Source organism: Schistocerca serialis, chromosome 4, assembly GCF_023864345.2.
Source record: "Schistocerca serialis cubense isolate TAMUIC-IGC-003099 chromosome 4, iqSchSeri2.2, whole genome shotgun sequence".
Taxonomy (NCBI): domain Eukaryota; kingdom Metazoa; phylum Arthropoda; class Insecta; order Orthoptera; family Acrididae; genus Schistocerca; species Schistocerca serialis.
In genome coordinates, this window is record NC_064641.1 from 577,678,340 (window position 1) to 577,695,316 (window position 16,977).

Sequence of the window (16,977 nt, forward strand, 5' to 3'; positions counted from 1 at the left end):
AACACGACGTGGCATGGAGTCGACTAATGTCTAAAGTAGAGCTGGAGGAAAATAACACCATGAATTTTGCAGGGCTTTCCTTAAATCCGTAAAAGTACGAGGGAGTGGAGGACTCTTCTGAGCAGCACGTTCCAAGGCATCCCAGGTATGCTCAATAATGTTTACATCAGGGGAGTTCAGTGGCCAGTGGAAGTGTTTAACCTTAGAAGGATGTTCCTGGAGTGAATCTGTAGCAGTTCTCTACGTGTGGGGTGTCACATTGTCCTGCTGGAATTCCCCAAGTCCGTCGGAATGCTCAATGGATTCAATGGATATGAATGGATGTAGGTGATGAGACAGGATGCTTTCATACGTGTCACCTGTCAGCGTGGTATGTAGACGTATCGGGGGTCCGATATCACTCCAACTGCACACGCACCACCCCATTACAGAGCCTGCACAAGCATGAAAAATCCGTTGCTGACATGCAGTGTCCATGGATTCATGAGGTTGTCTCCATACCCGTACACATCCATCCGCTCGATACAATTTGAAACGTGACTCGTCCGACCGGGCAACATGTTTCCAGTCATCAACAGTCCAAGTCCCAGACGAGGCGTAAAGCTTTGTATCGTGCAGTCATCAAGGGTATACGAGTGGGCCTTCGCCTCCGAAAGCCCATATCGACGATATTTCGTTGAATGGTTCGCATGCTGGCACTTGTTGATGGCCCAACACTGAAATCTGCAACAATTTGCGGAAGGGTTACACTTCTCTCACGTTGAACGATACTCTTCAGTCGTCATTGGTCCTGTTCTTGCAGGATGTTTCTTCGGCAGTAGCGATGTCCGAGGTTTGATGTTTTACCGGTTCCTGATATTTACGGTACACTCATGAAATGGTAGTACGGGAAAATACCTAGTTCATCGCTACCTCGGAGATGCTCTGTCACATCGCTCGTGCGTCGACTGTGCCACCACATTGAAAGTCACTTAAATCTTGACAACTTGACATTTAGCAGCATACATGTGCCATACACTTGTTGTCTTATATGGGCGTTGTCGACGCAGTGCCGTATTCTGCCTGTTTACATATCTCTTTATTTGAATACGCATACCCATACCAGTTTCTTTGGCGATTCAGTGTATATCAGCGTTATAAATTCGTCAAATTTGCAAATAACTTCGATATGAGGGTACTTATCAGTATGACGTTGCACACTCCTCCTCTCCCTGTCCCAGAGGCATGCAGTGATTCGGCTGGAAACAGTATTATAAAACCTTTATATCCGCTCTTGAGGCAAACTAACCCACATCTACTGTAACTGGTGCTTGATATCATTGACACCAGCACTGGGGCAGAGTTGACGTCCGACCTCGTTCCACACAGGTTCTATTGGGGACGGACCAAGGGGTTCTTGCCGGCCACGGTAGTTCCTCAACATCTATCAGACTGTTCACAGAGACGGATATGACCTGTTGACGAGCATTGTCGTGTTGAAAATTTGACATCACCATACGTTCGCGTGAGAGGTAATACGTGGGGAATCACGTTGGCCATGATGTATCGTTCTGTCATCAGAGTTCTTTCAGTCACCGCCGTGACCGTTGATCAGCATTCCACGCTTCCCGGGCGAGGCCTCACTCTAAACGTCGTCGTTAGCGTTGCACTGTTAGTAGAAGTCTACTCGTGGGACGGTAATTTAGTGTTCTGTAATACTTCATCTCACATACAGTGTGATCTATTACTAATATAACCTGTCTCCACTGTCCCAGACTGCACCATATTTCTTATCGTTACCTTAGGAACAATGAAATTAAAATATTACTAATACCAGCTGTCAACGTGTGTTATAAGAAATGAAGACGTTCAAATCCCATTAGTATATGAAAAAAGCCTTAAAGTGAAATAAAATGTAAACTATTTTTCCTAGACGCTTGACAAATGTTTGGATAATATTGGAGCACCGTCTGTCCTTTAGAGGTGTGCTGGAGCCTCTCTTTAAAGCAACAAACATTCGTGTTTGACCGCCGCAGGTACAGATTTAATTAACTTCTGCGGCATACCTTGTCTGTGAGCTCAGTTAAGCTTCAGCGGCAGCCTAACTCACCAACTCTGAAACAAAATTTACGTCTGTTACTGAACGATAACACTGACTTGTTATCCGTCTGTATCAAATAAAACTGAAATTACACTTCTATTTCTAAAAAATCCTAAGGCATTACATAATAATGACTACATTTGAATGCCTAAGGTTAACTATATCCACCGAGCAGCCATGAACAATCTACTACAGCCTTACTAAATGTGTTTGTGAAATTTAGGATACGTTGTAGTGCTTCCCGTAAATTCCGAATAGTGCCTGTGTAATATTATTTTATAAATGTGTTTCATCTAGTATTGTTCCGTTTTGTCTCTTCTGTGTTATAAAACTGACGTTCGGTCGTGTCTTTACAAACTTACGTTACATTAGCCCACCCTCTAGTCATTGCCGGCCGTGTGGACGAGCGGTTCTAGGCGCTACAGTTTGGAACCGCGCGACCGCTCCGGTCGCAGGTTCGAGTCCTGCCTCGGGCATGGATGTGTGTGATGTCCTTAGATTAGTTAGGTTTAAGTAGCTCTAAGTTCTAGGGGACTGATGACCTCAGCAGTTAAGTCCCATAGTGCTCAGAGACAGAGCCTCTAGTCATTAGGTGCTGTTTAGTCCTCATGACAGTGTTTTACATGATTTATTGATTGCGGCTGTTTCAGACTTGCTCGAAAATATCGAGATTTTTAACTTCCGTTCACTTCGTGTCTCCTGCTACCTAAAACTTACCTTCAGCGAACACTTGTGTGTTGTTTACATTCTCGTGTTTTACATATTTACCTAGAAGCTAGCTGTATAACTCATCTTTTAACAATTTTAAGTTTTTTGCACTGTTTTTAGTTTCCTTTAAAAGTAGCGTCTTGTGTGACAAATGTGGACGTTGTCGTAGCTTAATTTGTATAGGAGGAATTTGTCAGGACTGTGTGTTGGTGTTTCATTGGTGTGAATGCGGTGAGGACGTCAATAAAGAGTCAGATGAGTCTTTTCCATGGAGCTATAGATTATGTAGCCGAGACAAGAAAGTCGTGTTTCGAGGAAGAAAGATTTCTGTCCTGCAGGGAGAATTATAAGAGACAGGTTGAAAGCGAAAAGGACAGTGGGATCTGGGAGAAGGTAACAAGTAACTGGCAAAAGGAGGAAGCCTGAGAAATAACATTTCAGATTCCGGTTAGTAATCAGTTTGACTTGTTTTCTGATACAAGAGAAGACCCTCAATCGATTTTTAAGCTACGTAGAGTGCAGCAGAATCATAGACACGACTTTGCGACTAGGAGAGCAGAAAAGTCACGTAGAAACAAGAGGTTCTTGTTACTAGTGTAGCAGTCACGGGAGAGGTGTAACCCAAATGCCACAGGAGCTATGAGTAGAATATCAGGCCACAAGTATCGTGAAACCTAATGACAAGCTTAGCCAGGTGACAGATAACATAGGGGCCTTGTCCAGAGATTTTGATGGAGATGATGGTGTACTTGCTGTAGGAGGAGCAGGAAACAGCCTGGCGAGCAACTTTGAATACGTCATTAAAGGTGCCCTAGAGGAAATAAGAGTACCAAAAGTACACACTCGTGTGAGGTTTGTAGAGGTTTTACGGCGCCATAACCAACCCTGCGTTAACAGGGCTGTAAGCGGTGTTAACAAAGAGTTGTGCGGATTGATTGTGACTGAAATACGGTCTCGTATCTATGTCACTGTACTTCGGAGATGGGAATACACATATCGTGGCCTGCGCCGGAATGGGAGACGGAAAGGAACATTAAGTGAACATTTTTCACAAGACAAAACCGCTGTGATTACTGGAGTCAGAGGGTCACAGTTTTAAGTTTAGAGTGAAGCTATAGACAGAGAGTATTGAAATAAATTAGAAAAGAACACGGCCGTAGTATGTGCAACAGTTTTAGAAAAATGAAATCAATTTGTTTCATCAGAACGTTAGAGGATTGAATTTGTTTCATCATAATTAAGCTTCTTGTATTCCTAGAAAATGTGGAAAATTCTGAAGTGGTGGATGATCTGTGTCTTTCTGAACACCACATAAACACAGGGACGGAGAAGTTAAATATCAGGTATTATAGACTAGCATTATTTTCATATAGAGCTAAAATGGAAAAAGAGGAGTTGCAAAATATCTAAAAGTTAGTCACAAAGATAAAAATATTGCTTATGAATTGTTACTGCAGAATAATTATCTTATAACTGAAACAGCCTACAGATTCCCTCTAGGTAACTTTCAATCATCTATGGGAAATTAAGATGCGTTATTGAGATACCTCTCAGACAAGAAGAAAGAGCTAACAATTTGTGGAGATTCAGTGTAGATGCCTTAAAAGATCTTGACAGGAAAAATAAACTAGAATAATTATTTGGATGTTTAAATCCAGTAGCCTATTTTCTAACTCATGTGCAGCAAGAGGACACTCATAGATAACATTTTTGTAGGCAATGCTCAGGTTGAAACTGTTAATGGACTATCTGGTAATGATGCACAATTAATGAAAATAAACTGTTTGGCACTCATCACACCTGAGGCAGTTTCATAAAAAGGAGTGAGGCTTATGAATGAGAACAGTATACAATGTTTTGAGAGTAAGTTAAATGAGGTAACGTGTGATGAGATACATAAAGAAAGAGATGCGAATGCCAAATTCAATTTATTCCGTGGTAACTGCGTCAATATTTGAAGGCAGCTTTCCTAAAATGTTATCACAATGATCAATATAAAAAAGGAAAAGGTAAACTATGGATAACTAACGGAATTAAAATATCATATAAAAGAAAGAGGAAAATATATATAAAGGCCATAATAATTCAGTATTCGACAGTACTAGCGTACTACAGAAAATACTGCATTACTTTGATGTAAAATTTGAAATATTCCCGGCGAATCAACTGTTCAAAAAGATTTCGGGCTTGCAGCCGGTCGTCGTAAACTTCATTGCACGACGTTCCGTGGTTAATTTCACGGAGAAGATTTTAGACGATGCGACGCTGTCGGTTTTGGGCAAAGGTCTTAACTTTGCACCTACATCGAGTGTAGTACCTCTTATAAGATTCGTAAGTGGCGTTGAACAAGCTGTACGTCGCCTTCCTATGGACGCTGCTGAAGAAATAAGAAGGGAAACTGGTCGGGTTCTTCTGAAAGCTCCTCCTCAACGCAGTAATATTACCACTGAAGAAAGGGCTGCGCTACGGAACCTTCGAGAAGATCCGTAAATAGTGGTGCTTAAGGCTGATGAAGGTAACTCTACCGTTTTGTTACCTCGTGGGTTGTATTTGGAGAAGATGTATAGTCTACTTAATGATACTATGTATCGGAGAATTGATCAAGATCCAACAGCACGTGTGCAACGGAAGACGTGTGCACTTTTGAACTCTTCCTCGCTAGCTCCAGAGACCATCAAGCGGTTAAGACCATATGGCAGCGTACCACCGAGAATGTATGGTCTTCCTAAAGTGCATAAAGAAGGTCTGCCTTTACGGCCTATAGTGAGTAATATTGACGCACTCACATGTGATTTAGCCAAACATCTAGCTTCTTTGTTGAGACCATTTGTTGGCAAATGTTCACACCATATAAGGCACTCTGCTGATTTTATTAACAGACTGGAGGTTCTCCACTTAAGTAGTTCGGATCTTCTGGTGAGTTTTGATGTAGTTTCCCTTTTCACGAAAGTACCTCTTGCGGATTCCTTGACTCTAGTTGGTCAACAGTTTGAATCGGACATTACTGCTTTGTTTCGACATACTCTTTCCTCAACTTATTTTATGTTTAACCAGGAATATTTTGAACAGTCTGACGGTGTCGCCGTGGGCAGCTCTCTGTCTGCTCTGGTGGCTAACCTCTTTATGGAGGATTTTGGGGAGAGAGCACTTGAATCAGCGGTCTGTAAACCAACTGTTTTTTGGAGATACGTCGATGGCACTTTCATAGTGTGGCCCCACGAAGAAGAAAAGCTAATGGAGTGTTTTCATCATCTTAACTACATCCATGAGAATATTCGATTTACTATGGACCTAGAGAAAGATGGCTGCCTTCCATTCCTGGATGTTTTGGTTAAACGGAAGAGTGACGGCACTGTGGGACATTCTGTCTATCGCAAGCCGACTCACACTGATTTGTATTTGCATTCTTCAAGTTGCCATCACCCATCCCAGACCATGAGTGTACTTAATGCCCTTGTACACAGAGCACACACAGTGTCGGATGCTGAGATTTTGCCTAAGGAACTGACACATTTTAGGACGGTATTCAGAGACAATGGGTACTCGACCCGGGAAATTAACAGGGCCTTCTCAACTAGAGCCAGGAACCTGGAAGTGGATAAAGAGGAGGACGCGCCAGCCAAGTCCCTAGCTTTTCTTCCCTTTGTCGGAAATATCTCCTTCAAGATAGCAAGGATTCTTAGTCGTTTTAATGTGAAAGTGGTTTTTCGTCCGCCTTCTAAGATTTCGTATTTGCTGGGATCGGTGAAGGATGCTTTGTTACTGCGGAAGGCGGGAATTTACAAAATACCGTGTCAATGTGGTATCGCCTATATAGGACAGACAATGCGTACAGTGGAAGAGCGTTGTACAGAACATCAACGTTGCACTCGCCTACTGCAACCCAGTAAGTCTGCAGTTGCGGAACATTGTATTTCTAACGGACATTCAATGGAGCACAACAAAACTTCGATTTTGGCCACTGCAACAACTTTTTGGGACTCCATTATCAAAGAATCAGTTGAAATACGCATTGCGGGAAATCTAATGATCCGTGACAGTGGTTACCAATTGAATAACGCATGGAATCCGGTCACCTCCAAAATTTGCTCGAGACGAAGACGCCAGAAGACTTCGATAGCTGCGGCCAGCGACAATACCCACGGCAGCTGAGTACTGCAGTTCCACCAGCGAGGGCGCTGCCGCTGGGCGGTGTCTATCAACGCACTATATGAGCTGGAGCGGAGAACGTCTTCGTCTCTGAGACCAATGAGCGGCGTAGCATGCTGCTGTTGGCTTGCCTGTTAACAGGTTTGAAAATAACAATAAAGAAAGAAAAAAAAAAGTCTTCGTCAGTCCTCGTTCGGCTCACCTGAAGATGGCTGGCTGCTGTCCAGCCGAAATATCGTGCAATGAAGTTTACGATGACCGGCTGCAAGCCCGAAATCATTTTGAACACTGCATTACTTTATTGAAAACCATTAAAATGTCAAGAAGTATATATGTCCGGACAGAAATCAATAATGCAGGTGATGAAATTAAAACTACGTGACATATTATGAAATGCGAGGCAGGACCGTCAGTCAGGGCGTAAGATATTATAAAAATTAAGATGAATGACACTAAGCTGTGAGTACTTTTAATAATCGCTTTCTAAATGTAGCAGCAAAAATAGGATTAAATGGTTTAGTTGAAGAAGTAAGACAATATACACTCCTGGAAATTGAAATAAGAACACCGTGATTTCATTGTCCCAGGAAGGGGAAACTTTATTGACACATTCCTGGGGTCAGATACATCACATGATCACACTGACAGAACCACAGGCACATAGACACAGGCAACAGAGCATGCACAATGTCGGCACTAGTACAGTGTATATCCACATTTCCCAGCAATGCAAGCTGCTATTTTCCCATGGAGACGATCGTAGAGATGCTGGATGTAGTCCTGTGGAACGGCTTGCCATGCCATTTCCACCTGGCGCCTCAGTTGGACCAGCGTTCGTGCTGGACGTGCAGACCGCGTGAGACGACGCTTCATCCAGTCCCAAACATGCTCAATGGGGGACATATCCGGAGATCTTGCTGGCCAGGGTAGTTGACTTACACCTTCTAGAGCACGTTGGGTGGCACGGGATACATGCGGACGTGCATTGTCCTGTTGGAACAGCAAGTTCCCTTGCCGGTCTAGGAATGGTAGAACGATGGGTTCGATGACGGTTTGGATGTACCGTGCACTATTCAGTGTCCCCTCGACGATCACCAGTGGTGTACGGCCAGTGTAGGAGATCGCTCCCCACACCATGATGCCGGGTGTTGGCCCTGTGTGCCTCGGTCGTATGCAGTCCTGATTGTGGCGCTCACCTGCACGGCGCCAAACACGCGTACGACCATCATTGGCACCAAGGCAGAAGCGACTCTCATCGCTGAAGACGACACGTCTCCATTCGTCCCTCCATTCACGCCTGTCGCGACACCACTGGAGGCGGGCTGCACGATGTTGGGGCGTGAGCGGAAGACGGCCTAACGGTGTGCGGGACCGTAGCCCAGCTTCATGGAGACGGTTGCGAATGGTCCTCGCCGATACCCCAGGAGCAACAGTGTCCCTAATTTGCTGGGAAGTGGCGGTGTGGTCCCCTACGGCACTGCGTCGGATCCTACGGTCTTGGCGTGCATCCGTGCGTCGCTGCGGTCCGGTCCCAGGTCGACGGGCACGTGCACCTTCCGCCAACCACTGGCGACAACATCGATGTACTGTGGAGACATCACGCCCCACGTGTTGAGCAATTCGGCGGTACGTCCACCCGGCCTCCCGCATGCCCACTATACGCCCTCGCTCAAAGTCCGTCAACTGCACATACGGTTCACGTCCACGCTGTCGCGGCATGCTACCAGTGTTAAAGACTGCGATGGAGCTCCGAATGCCACGACAAACTGGCTGACACTGACGGCGGCGGTGCACAAATGCTGCGCAGCTAGCGCCATTCGACGGCCAACACCGCGGTTCCTGGTGTGTCCGCTGTGCCGTGCGTGTGATCATTGCTTGTACAGCCGTCTCGCAGTGTCCGGAGCAAGTATGGTGGGTCTGACACACCGGTGTCAATGTGTTCTTTTTTCCATTTCCAGGAGTGTATTTAAAATGTCATTCTACAAAACTTTAAGGAATTAGAAGCAGCGTCAACATCCTTCACTGAAATTAATCGAATTACAAATATTTTAAAATACAAAACCTTGATGTAATTTCAAACAGAGTTTTGAAGAGTTGTTCGAAATTAAAAATTCAAGTCCTTGGTGATAATACGCAGTGCAACACTGCTACAGGGAATTTTTCCTGACAGGTTAAAAATGTGCAACTGTTACACTTCTTCATAGGAAAGGTGACAAAGCGGACGTAAAGATTTTTCGTTCAATTTCCTTTTTTTTGAAAAAAAATGGAAAAAGTAATGTACTCAAGAGTAATCTCACACTTAAGTGGAAACAATTTGCTTTGCGTATCATAGTTTGCATTCTATATAGCTTTCTCGATTGAGAATGCTATATATACATTCACCCATCAAATAATAACAGCCTTAAATAATATTAAATCACCAGTTGGTTTTCTTGCGATCTTTCCAAGGTGTTTGATTGTATGGGTCACGTTAGTCTCTTACAAAACCAAAACCTCAAGTTTTATAGAGTTGATGGCTTTACACACAACTGGTCTGAATCGTGTTTAACCAACCGAATGCCAAATGTTGTGCTAAATAATTCAAACAATATTGGATGGTTAGAAAATTTAGTGACTATGGAGAAGGCGCAGAGGAAGTATCCAGAGACTTCAATTTTGGGACCACTCCAATTCCTTATGTATGTGAATGACCTTCACTTAACATTCAACAAGTAGAATTGGTAGACGATTCAGTCTTATTACAAATCACGTTAGAGAGAATGGAACGGCTGATATTGCACATGATGTTTTCCAAACAGTTATAAAGTGGCTCTACATTATGAAAGTGCTCGACGAAGTGGGCAGGTGGCACCAAGGATGTTGACGAAATGGATGGTCAATGTCGCAAGCACTTCTTCCCCCTCCACCCCCTCTCCGCCAACAATTTTACACCGTTGGAGGGGAAGAAAGGAGGGCTGAAAAAGCAAAGCACCCTCGGATACTTCGGATCACGTTGAAATTTTCTCGAATGGTTTTGAACGGTCCCTAGTGGTTGGATTCTGTGCAACAGAGCAAAATTGCAGTCCCATTTCACTGCAAAGGGTAACGATTACGTTAAGTCCTTAAAGAAGAGATGAATTTTCGAACTGTTGTTTTAGATCATGAAATGTGTGGGAATCAACGCCCCGAGGGAACGGGTGGTTTATTAACGATGTTTATGTCAAGTTTTTGTCGATTCTAAGCGCTGGGGGTTTGAAACGTTTTCATCTTGTACCCATAACCCAAACCGAACGATTTCTACTATGTGCACCCCATTGCTGACCACCATCGCTGAGGTATCAAAATGAATAATTAGCTGTGTGTCAGATTGGGTAAACGGGGATGTGACGAACTTCCCTTCGTGTGGAATGTGGTGTCAGACGGAAGTGTGGCGGAATCTGGTGCCCATCTTACAACTCACATGAACTTATGAGCTTTGGGTTTTTTGACATGTGTCGACTCCTTCGTGTTGGAAGCGTCGGCGAGCGCGATGTTGATGTCCCCGTCTGCCACACTTTTGCATCATTATAGAGCAAGGTTGTAAGCACCTTCGAGCCAAGTTTCGATCTTCTACTTCGCAGCGGGAGACCAATTACGTGGTTTCGAAAAGTGAATAATTGATTCTGTTGCGCAGTGTATTTGCAGTAGGCCTACAGATGCGAAAACTCACTACGTATTGGTGATTCCAGAAAAACTAATGTACAATCAACATCTTCCCCCGAGCGGTCTAAGGCGCTGCAGTCATGGACTGTGCGGCTGGTGCCGGCGGAGGTTCGAGTCGTTCCTGAGGCATGGGTGTGTGTGTTTGTCCTTAGGATAATTTAGGTTTAGGAGTGTGTAAGCTTAGGGACTGACGACCTCAGTAGTTAAGTCCCATAAGATTTCACACATTTGAACATTTGAACAACATCTTCCCCCTCCCAAGGGAGGTAAAAGGCTTAAATAATTTCTGAAGTTACTATAGTTGATAAAAAATTCCATTAAACATTAAATTGTCCGTATCTCAAAAGTAGTGTAATGTACAGCTTTTATTTTACACGAAAGAGATGTCGTTGTTCAACGTATGTTTTTTTGACTATCTAGATTGAGGAATCGAATGGTAGAAAGGCGACGGAAGACAAACGTTGATTGACGTGACGGCGTAGCTGGTGTGCTCCTTATTATGCGTCAAATGCAGGAAGAAGGCGATTAATGTTGAATGATCTGTGACCTGTGCGCTGCGCTTTTATTTATGGATGAAATAAGTTTCCGCAGTGTATAATGGACGCATATCGGTGGAGCACTGGCGAATCCATACGTGAAGAAGATATCAGAACATTCCGAAAATTCATTTTATGAGAACAAACGTTGAAGTAAGACGTATTAGTCATTGAACCGAAAATGCCACAGAGTAGTTCATTGTGTAGACGAATATAATCCGTAAATGTAAGGGTGACAAAAATATGGAAACACCAAGAACCCGAATCATTACCATGCCCAATACGATGTTGGAAACCCGTTAGCATTCAAAACAGCACCCAGTCGTCTCGGAGGGGCAAACTGCAGTTCCTGTTTGGCTTCCAAGAGTATCTTATACCGTTCTTTCTGCAAAATAGTGTCAAGTTCAGATAACGATGATGGAGGTGGATAGTGATCCAGAATCCTTCTCTCCTAAGTAGACTGCAAAGGCTAAATAATATTGAGATCTTGGAGGCGTTGCTGGCCAGGTTAGACGCGATAATTCACAAGACGAGTCCTCGACGATGTCAGTTGCTTGAACACGAGTTCTGTCGTGTTCCAACACAGCATCACTACTGGGGAACAAACTTTGTACAATGGGATGGACCCGGTCAGCCAAAATGGTGACGTAACCCTTGTCAGTAATGTGACCGTGCAGAGAACCCAAGGGGCCCATGGAATACTAGGACTTGGCTGCCGAAATCATCGCCGAACTCCTGCCATGTTTCAATCTTGGGGTTTAATCTCGAAAGTTGGAAAAAGTGTGAAACAAGACTTATCCGACCAAATTACTTTCTTCCATAGTCTTGGTTTTATGATTTCGGCAACACGTTTTCCTGTTACTAGAATTTTCATCACTGATGAGGCATTTAGGGATTTCAGTTCACCCCGCAATTCCCAGCTTATGGAGCTCCCTTTGTGTATATGTGGGGCTGAGGGGATACACGAGTGTGACATTAAGTTCTGTAGTGACTTTTGCAGCTGTAGTCTTATTTTTCGTCGCAAATCCTATTCGGTGTCCGTGCGTCAAGATCACTCAATGAACCTTTTTTGGCCCGCATCTCGTGGTCGTGCGGTAGCGTTCTCGCTTCCCACGCCCGGGTTCCCAGGTTCGATTCCCGGCGGGGTCAGGGATTTTCTCTGCCTCGTGATGGCTGGGTGTTGTGTGATGTCCTTAGGTTAGTTCGGTTTAAGTAGTTCTAAGTTCTAGGGGACTGATGACCGTAGATGTTAAGTCCCATAGTGCTCAGAGCCATTTGAACCATTTTTGTACCTTTTTGTCCGCACTGTGAATTAGCGGACGATTTTTTTCTGCTTTCCATTTATGCAACATATATATCTTCGATGTAGCGCCTCTTGCAACGCCAAATTCTTCGGCTCCCTTGGTTACGGATGCTCCCACTATAGGACTATCAACAATTTTCCCACATTCGAATTGATTTAGCTCCGACATAATGCACTGAAAACTACACCTAGCACTGTCCTGGCTACAACCGACACGAACAACGTGTTCACGACGTAGCACACATATCGTCCTCGGTGAAATACAACAGCGCAAACAGCAGGATTGTCTGGCATCTACATTTATTTTCAATCGTGGATTCCTCTCGATATTTTTGCTCAACCACTATTTACGTTAATGTGACGTATTTCATATTGTACACTATGGAACTGTAGCCCTATGGACTCAAGCTCACAATGATGATATAGGCTGTAAGTAGCGTGAATAAAAGGACGCTATGTGCAAGAAGCATCAAGCGCCCTTTGAATATATCCAGATAGCTAAAAGAGCCACGCGCACTTTGAATAAGAAAATGCTATTTGACACTGAAATCAATATAAAAGATAGGGTCGCCACCGACTCTAGCCACACGACAAAGAAGAGGTAGCACTGAGTCGGAAAATTACTTAATTTATTAATAAGAAAAACTCACAAAAGAACATTCATTGTAAAGTCATTGATAAAGAATGGGATGTAGTTATTAATATGATCCAGGCATTCTTCCCGTGAATCAAATATTGAGTAAAGTAAATAGGGCGTGAACACCATGCGTAAGTGCAGCCTGCAGCAAGATTCGCGAAAACACGATCTATTCCAGAGCATTTGTTTCAGATAAAAAAAAAGGGACACTAATCACTACACCTGTGCACATGGAAACGCTATAGGTGGGCCAACAAGGAAAACTACAAGGTAAATGGCGAAGGTAACGGCGACGTAACATCGGTACACAAGATAAGATTGAAGGCAAAATTATTTATTCCTTAAAACATTGATGAAGTGCATCTATAGACCGCTGTTGCATGCTAACTATGTACAATTGCTTAAGAAGTACTATACGTTTCATAACAGACTCGCGTGCCCACTCGGTCCGCGGAGACAATTTCTATGGACCGTGGCCAAATTTTAATCTCAGGAGACAAAGAAAATTCACAAATACACAAAAATTACCAAGATCCGGAAAAGATTAGAAGCATACACACACAGTTGTAGGCACATAAACATTCACACTGATCCGAGGGCACTTCAACATATGCAACTCCTTTGTGCTGCGTTCCTCTCACGGATCAAAGTCAAGACTGCATTGGGAATCAAACTGAAAGTCTACAAAAGCCTTGCATTCCTTGCTGCAACCCAGCAAGTAAATCTTTATAAGACGAAATTCGAGACCAAAAGCTAAAAGCTCCCCTCTCTATGTGACAACGCGCCACGCGGTCAGTCCAACTCACCCTTCTTCGAACTGGAGCACAGCTGTGTACGCTTTCCGTATCGGCGGCAGACTGCCTCCCGCTTCTCCAGCCTCTTCCACGCTCCGCGTGGACCGGAAAACCCCAGGATGCCATTTCCGCCACCAACCTAACGCAGGTGGATTTCTCACAAGTAGCGGAAACCTCTTTGCCGACTTGACCACTACGAGAGTTGGCAATGAAAGGTGGCTACAGGACCCTTTCAAGGCCTCTTGTCATTATCTGCAACAGATATGTAATGGATCTGAAGAAATAATTTTCAGCACAGAATCGTCAAACCTGGCCACACTATCACACCATGCTGCAATAAAGTGAGGCGCAGTCTAAGATGGGCAACGGCCTTGCCGCAGTGGATACACCGGTTCCCGTCAGATCACCGTCGTTAAGCGCTGTCGGGCGTGGTTGGAACTTGAATGGGTGACAATCTGGGTCGTCATGAGCTGTTGCCATATTTGCACTCAGCCTCGTGATGCCAGTTGAGGAGCTACTCGACCGAATAGTAGCGGCTTCGACCATCATAACGACTGGGAGTGCGGTGTGCTGACCACTCGCCCCTCCTATCCGCATCCTCAACTGAGGATGACACGACGGTCGGATGGCCCCTATGGAACACTTGTGGCCTGAAGACGGAGTGCAGTCTAAGATGGGAATTTCGATAAGTAAGATCAGCCTGTCAATTGGCAAAAGTGTGACGTGGACCAAAAAGTTTCGGTTTTAAGGACTTGCTGCAGCGTATTTAAATGAAGCGCGACTCTGATGTGAGAACATAGGCACCGATATATAGAAAAAGTGTTAGTGTCCAAACAGGAGCAACGGGCTGTTATTTTTTCTAGGTTACCGAAGGACAAACACTGATAAACATCCACTGGAGAATGAAGACAGTATATGGGGAGCATGTCTGTCGAAAACCACGGTCATGGAATGGTGGGGCAAATTTCCTGCTGATCGCTATTCTACACAAGACGCTGGTCCATCTGCAAGGTAAGGTCTCACCCATTAGTGACAACTACAAGTGGGCAGTTGATGATGCAATTAGTAGAGATCCCTACCCATGAAATTATCACGCCTTCAGTCCCTTGAAAAAGGTCTTCAGCGATCGGCGATTCTTGTCGGAGGCGGTTACGGACTTCTCCACGTAGAAGGACACAATGCTCTACCAAATGGAAGTCTTCAACCTGGTGCGTCTGTGGGATGATTGCTTCAACGCTCATGGCGATTTGGCATGACAAGCATACTTACAGAAACTTCTTGATCTCCTTTATAATTTAGTGTCTGTTTTCCCTTTGAGATAAATGAAGTACCTGTATTCTCTTTAAAATAAAATGTTCTAGTCGTAGTATTGTAATCCGTCGATCTATAACATAGTCGTTGCGATAGCAACAATATGCAAATAAAGTACGTGCTGCACATCCCTCCCTTCAATTTTTCTGATTGTTCGTAAAAGATACGCACGCAGACTCCCGTTCATTTAGTGCTCTGAACATGTTTCGCAGATTCTGATTTCTCACGTAGCAAACAATATTTTTCTCTCGCGAGGAGATTTGCAAACCACCGTCATACGGTGCGTGCGCGAACTTGCACAAATTTATTTGTTCCGGGTGGCTAAGAACCGCAGCCCACATGGTATTCTAAATTGGCAGCCGAGTCACACGTGTTTGGAGCTGGTCTGTTTCCAGTATTTCGTGAGTTCCGTGTGCTGGGGCGTCAGTGTATTTCGAGTAACTGAAAGCACTTCTGCGACCATGCATATATATTATTCGAGAAGTCGTACTATTTATTTGTGGTAACTGTATTTCAGGTCAGAAATTGACGTTTATCTAATATTCTTGACACTGCTTTTTGCGTGCAAGTTGGGGTATTATAAGTTGGTGAATAAATTTTATTTCATTATTTTGGCTTTGAATCGCAGACGTGGAATTAATCACTGCTCGCTGCCCAAATTAATTGCGTCCAGTGCAACATAACGAGATTAGGTCACCACCTGAGTCTTCGGTCATTTACACTGCTTAAATGTAGGTCGACCATCCCGTTGTGTTGTAATATGATGTTAATGGTTATATGCTTTACTAATCTAAGATTCTCCCTTGATACCATTTCCGCTCTGCATGATAACACATTTCATTAACATGACGAGAAAGTGTCACTACGGAGCCATTGTGTGTCTCATTTTGGGTCCACATATGATTATACTCTCTTCAGGAACGTGGCGGCAGTTGGAGAATGCAGGGCGTCATGACTTAGTATTCTTTGCTATTTCCTAAAAGCCGGTTATCCAATAGAGGTTGCGTTCATTTTTTTTCTTCCTTTTTTTTTAATTTATGTCCTACCGAAGACATTTAAGTGATTCTTGAGTCTGACTGTAATTTTTCTTTGTCTGAAGCAGCCATCTTGTTGTAATTTCTCGCCAGCGAGTTACTTATGCAGGCATGCTGTGAAAAAAAGCTAAATTGTCCCTCACAGTGTTATACTCATTTAGATCTTTACTTGTCAGCCTACAGATTCCGATATTAGCACCAAAACTCAAGTATCTGCTTCTCATGGGCGAGAAACAATTGCCTATTTGGCAATATGAAGAATATTACCTCAAATACAGCAGGCTGCTCAACGCGTAATCTCAGACGGTCGTCTGCCAAGCGTCTGACGTTGTCCAGGCTTATCTCCCGCTCGCTCTCATCTTATTCTCGGTCTCAATTCTTCAATATAATTTGACATCGCATTTAACAGTTGCTCTTATTTTACCATCAAGTTTCAGAGTAATTTGAGACAACTACGAGGCATGATCAGTCTGTAGCTTCCGTGGTAGTTTCCTTTCTGTATCATGGATATGTGAAAAGAACGGTTTATTATGTTTAATGTTGATAGGTGGCAGCACTCTTGTATCGATACGTTGGTAGTAATGCTCTGTTTTGTAGACGCTCTGTGCATCTCGCTTATCAAACAATATAGGTGACGCGAGAGGAGCAGTACGACGCTATAAATTACTGTGTTCATTTAAACCGTACATACACTGGAAAGCTGCAGCAAGCTTACGATGAAGATGCGCTATATCGTGCAACGGT

The 16,977-nt window shown here is 43.9% G+C and overlaps 1 protein-coding gene and 1 pseudogene across 3 annotated transcripts in view; both read left to right on the plus strand.

Annotated features, from left to right (window-relative positions):
• Positions 1–16,977, plus strand: part of LOC126475318 (diuretic hormone receptor-like) — a 602,994-nt gene that overhangs the window by 240,009 nt on the left and 346,008 nt on the right. The window lies entirely within an intron of this gene.
• Positions 14,250–14,367, plus strand: LOC126477023 (5S ribosomal RNA; annotated as a pseudogene).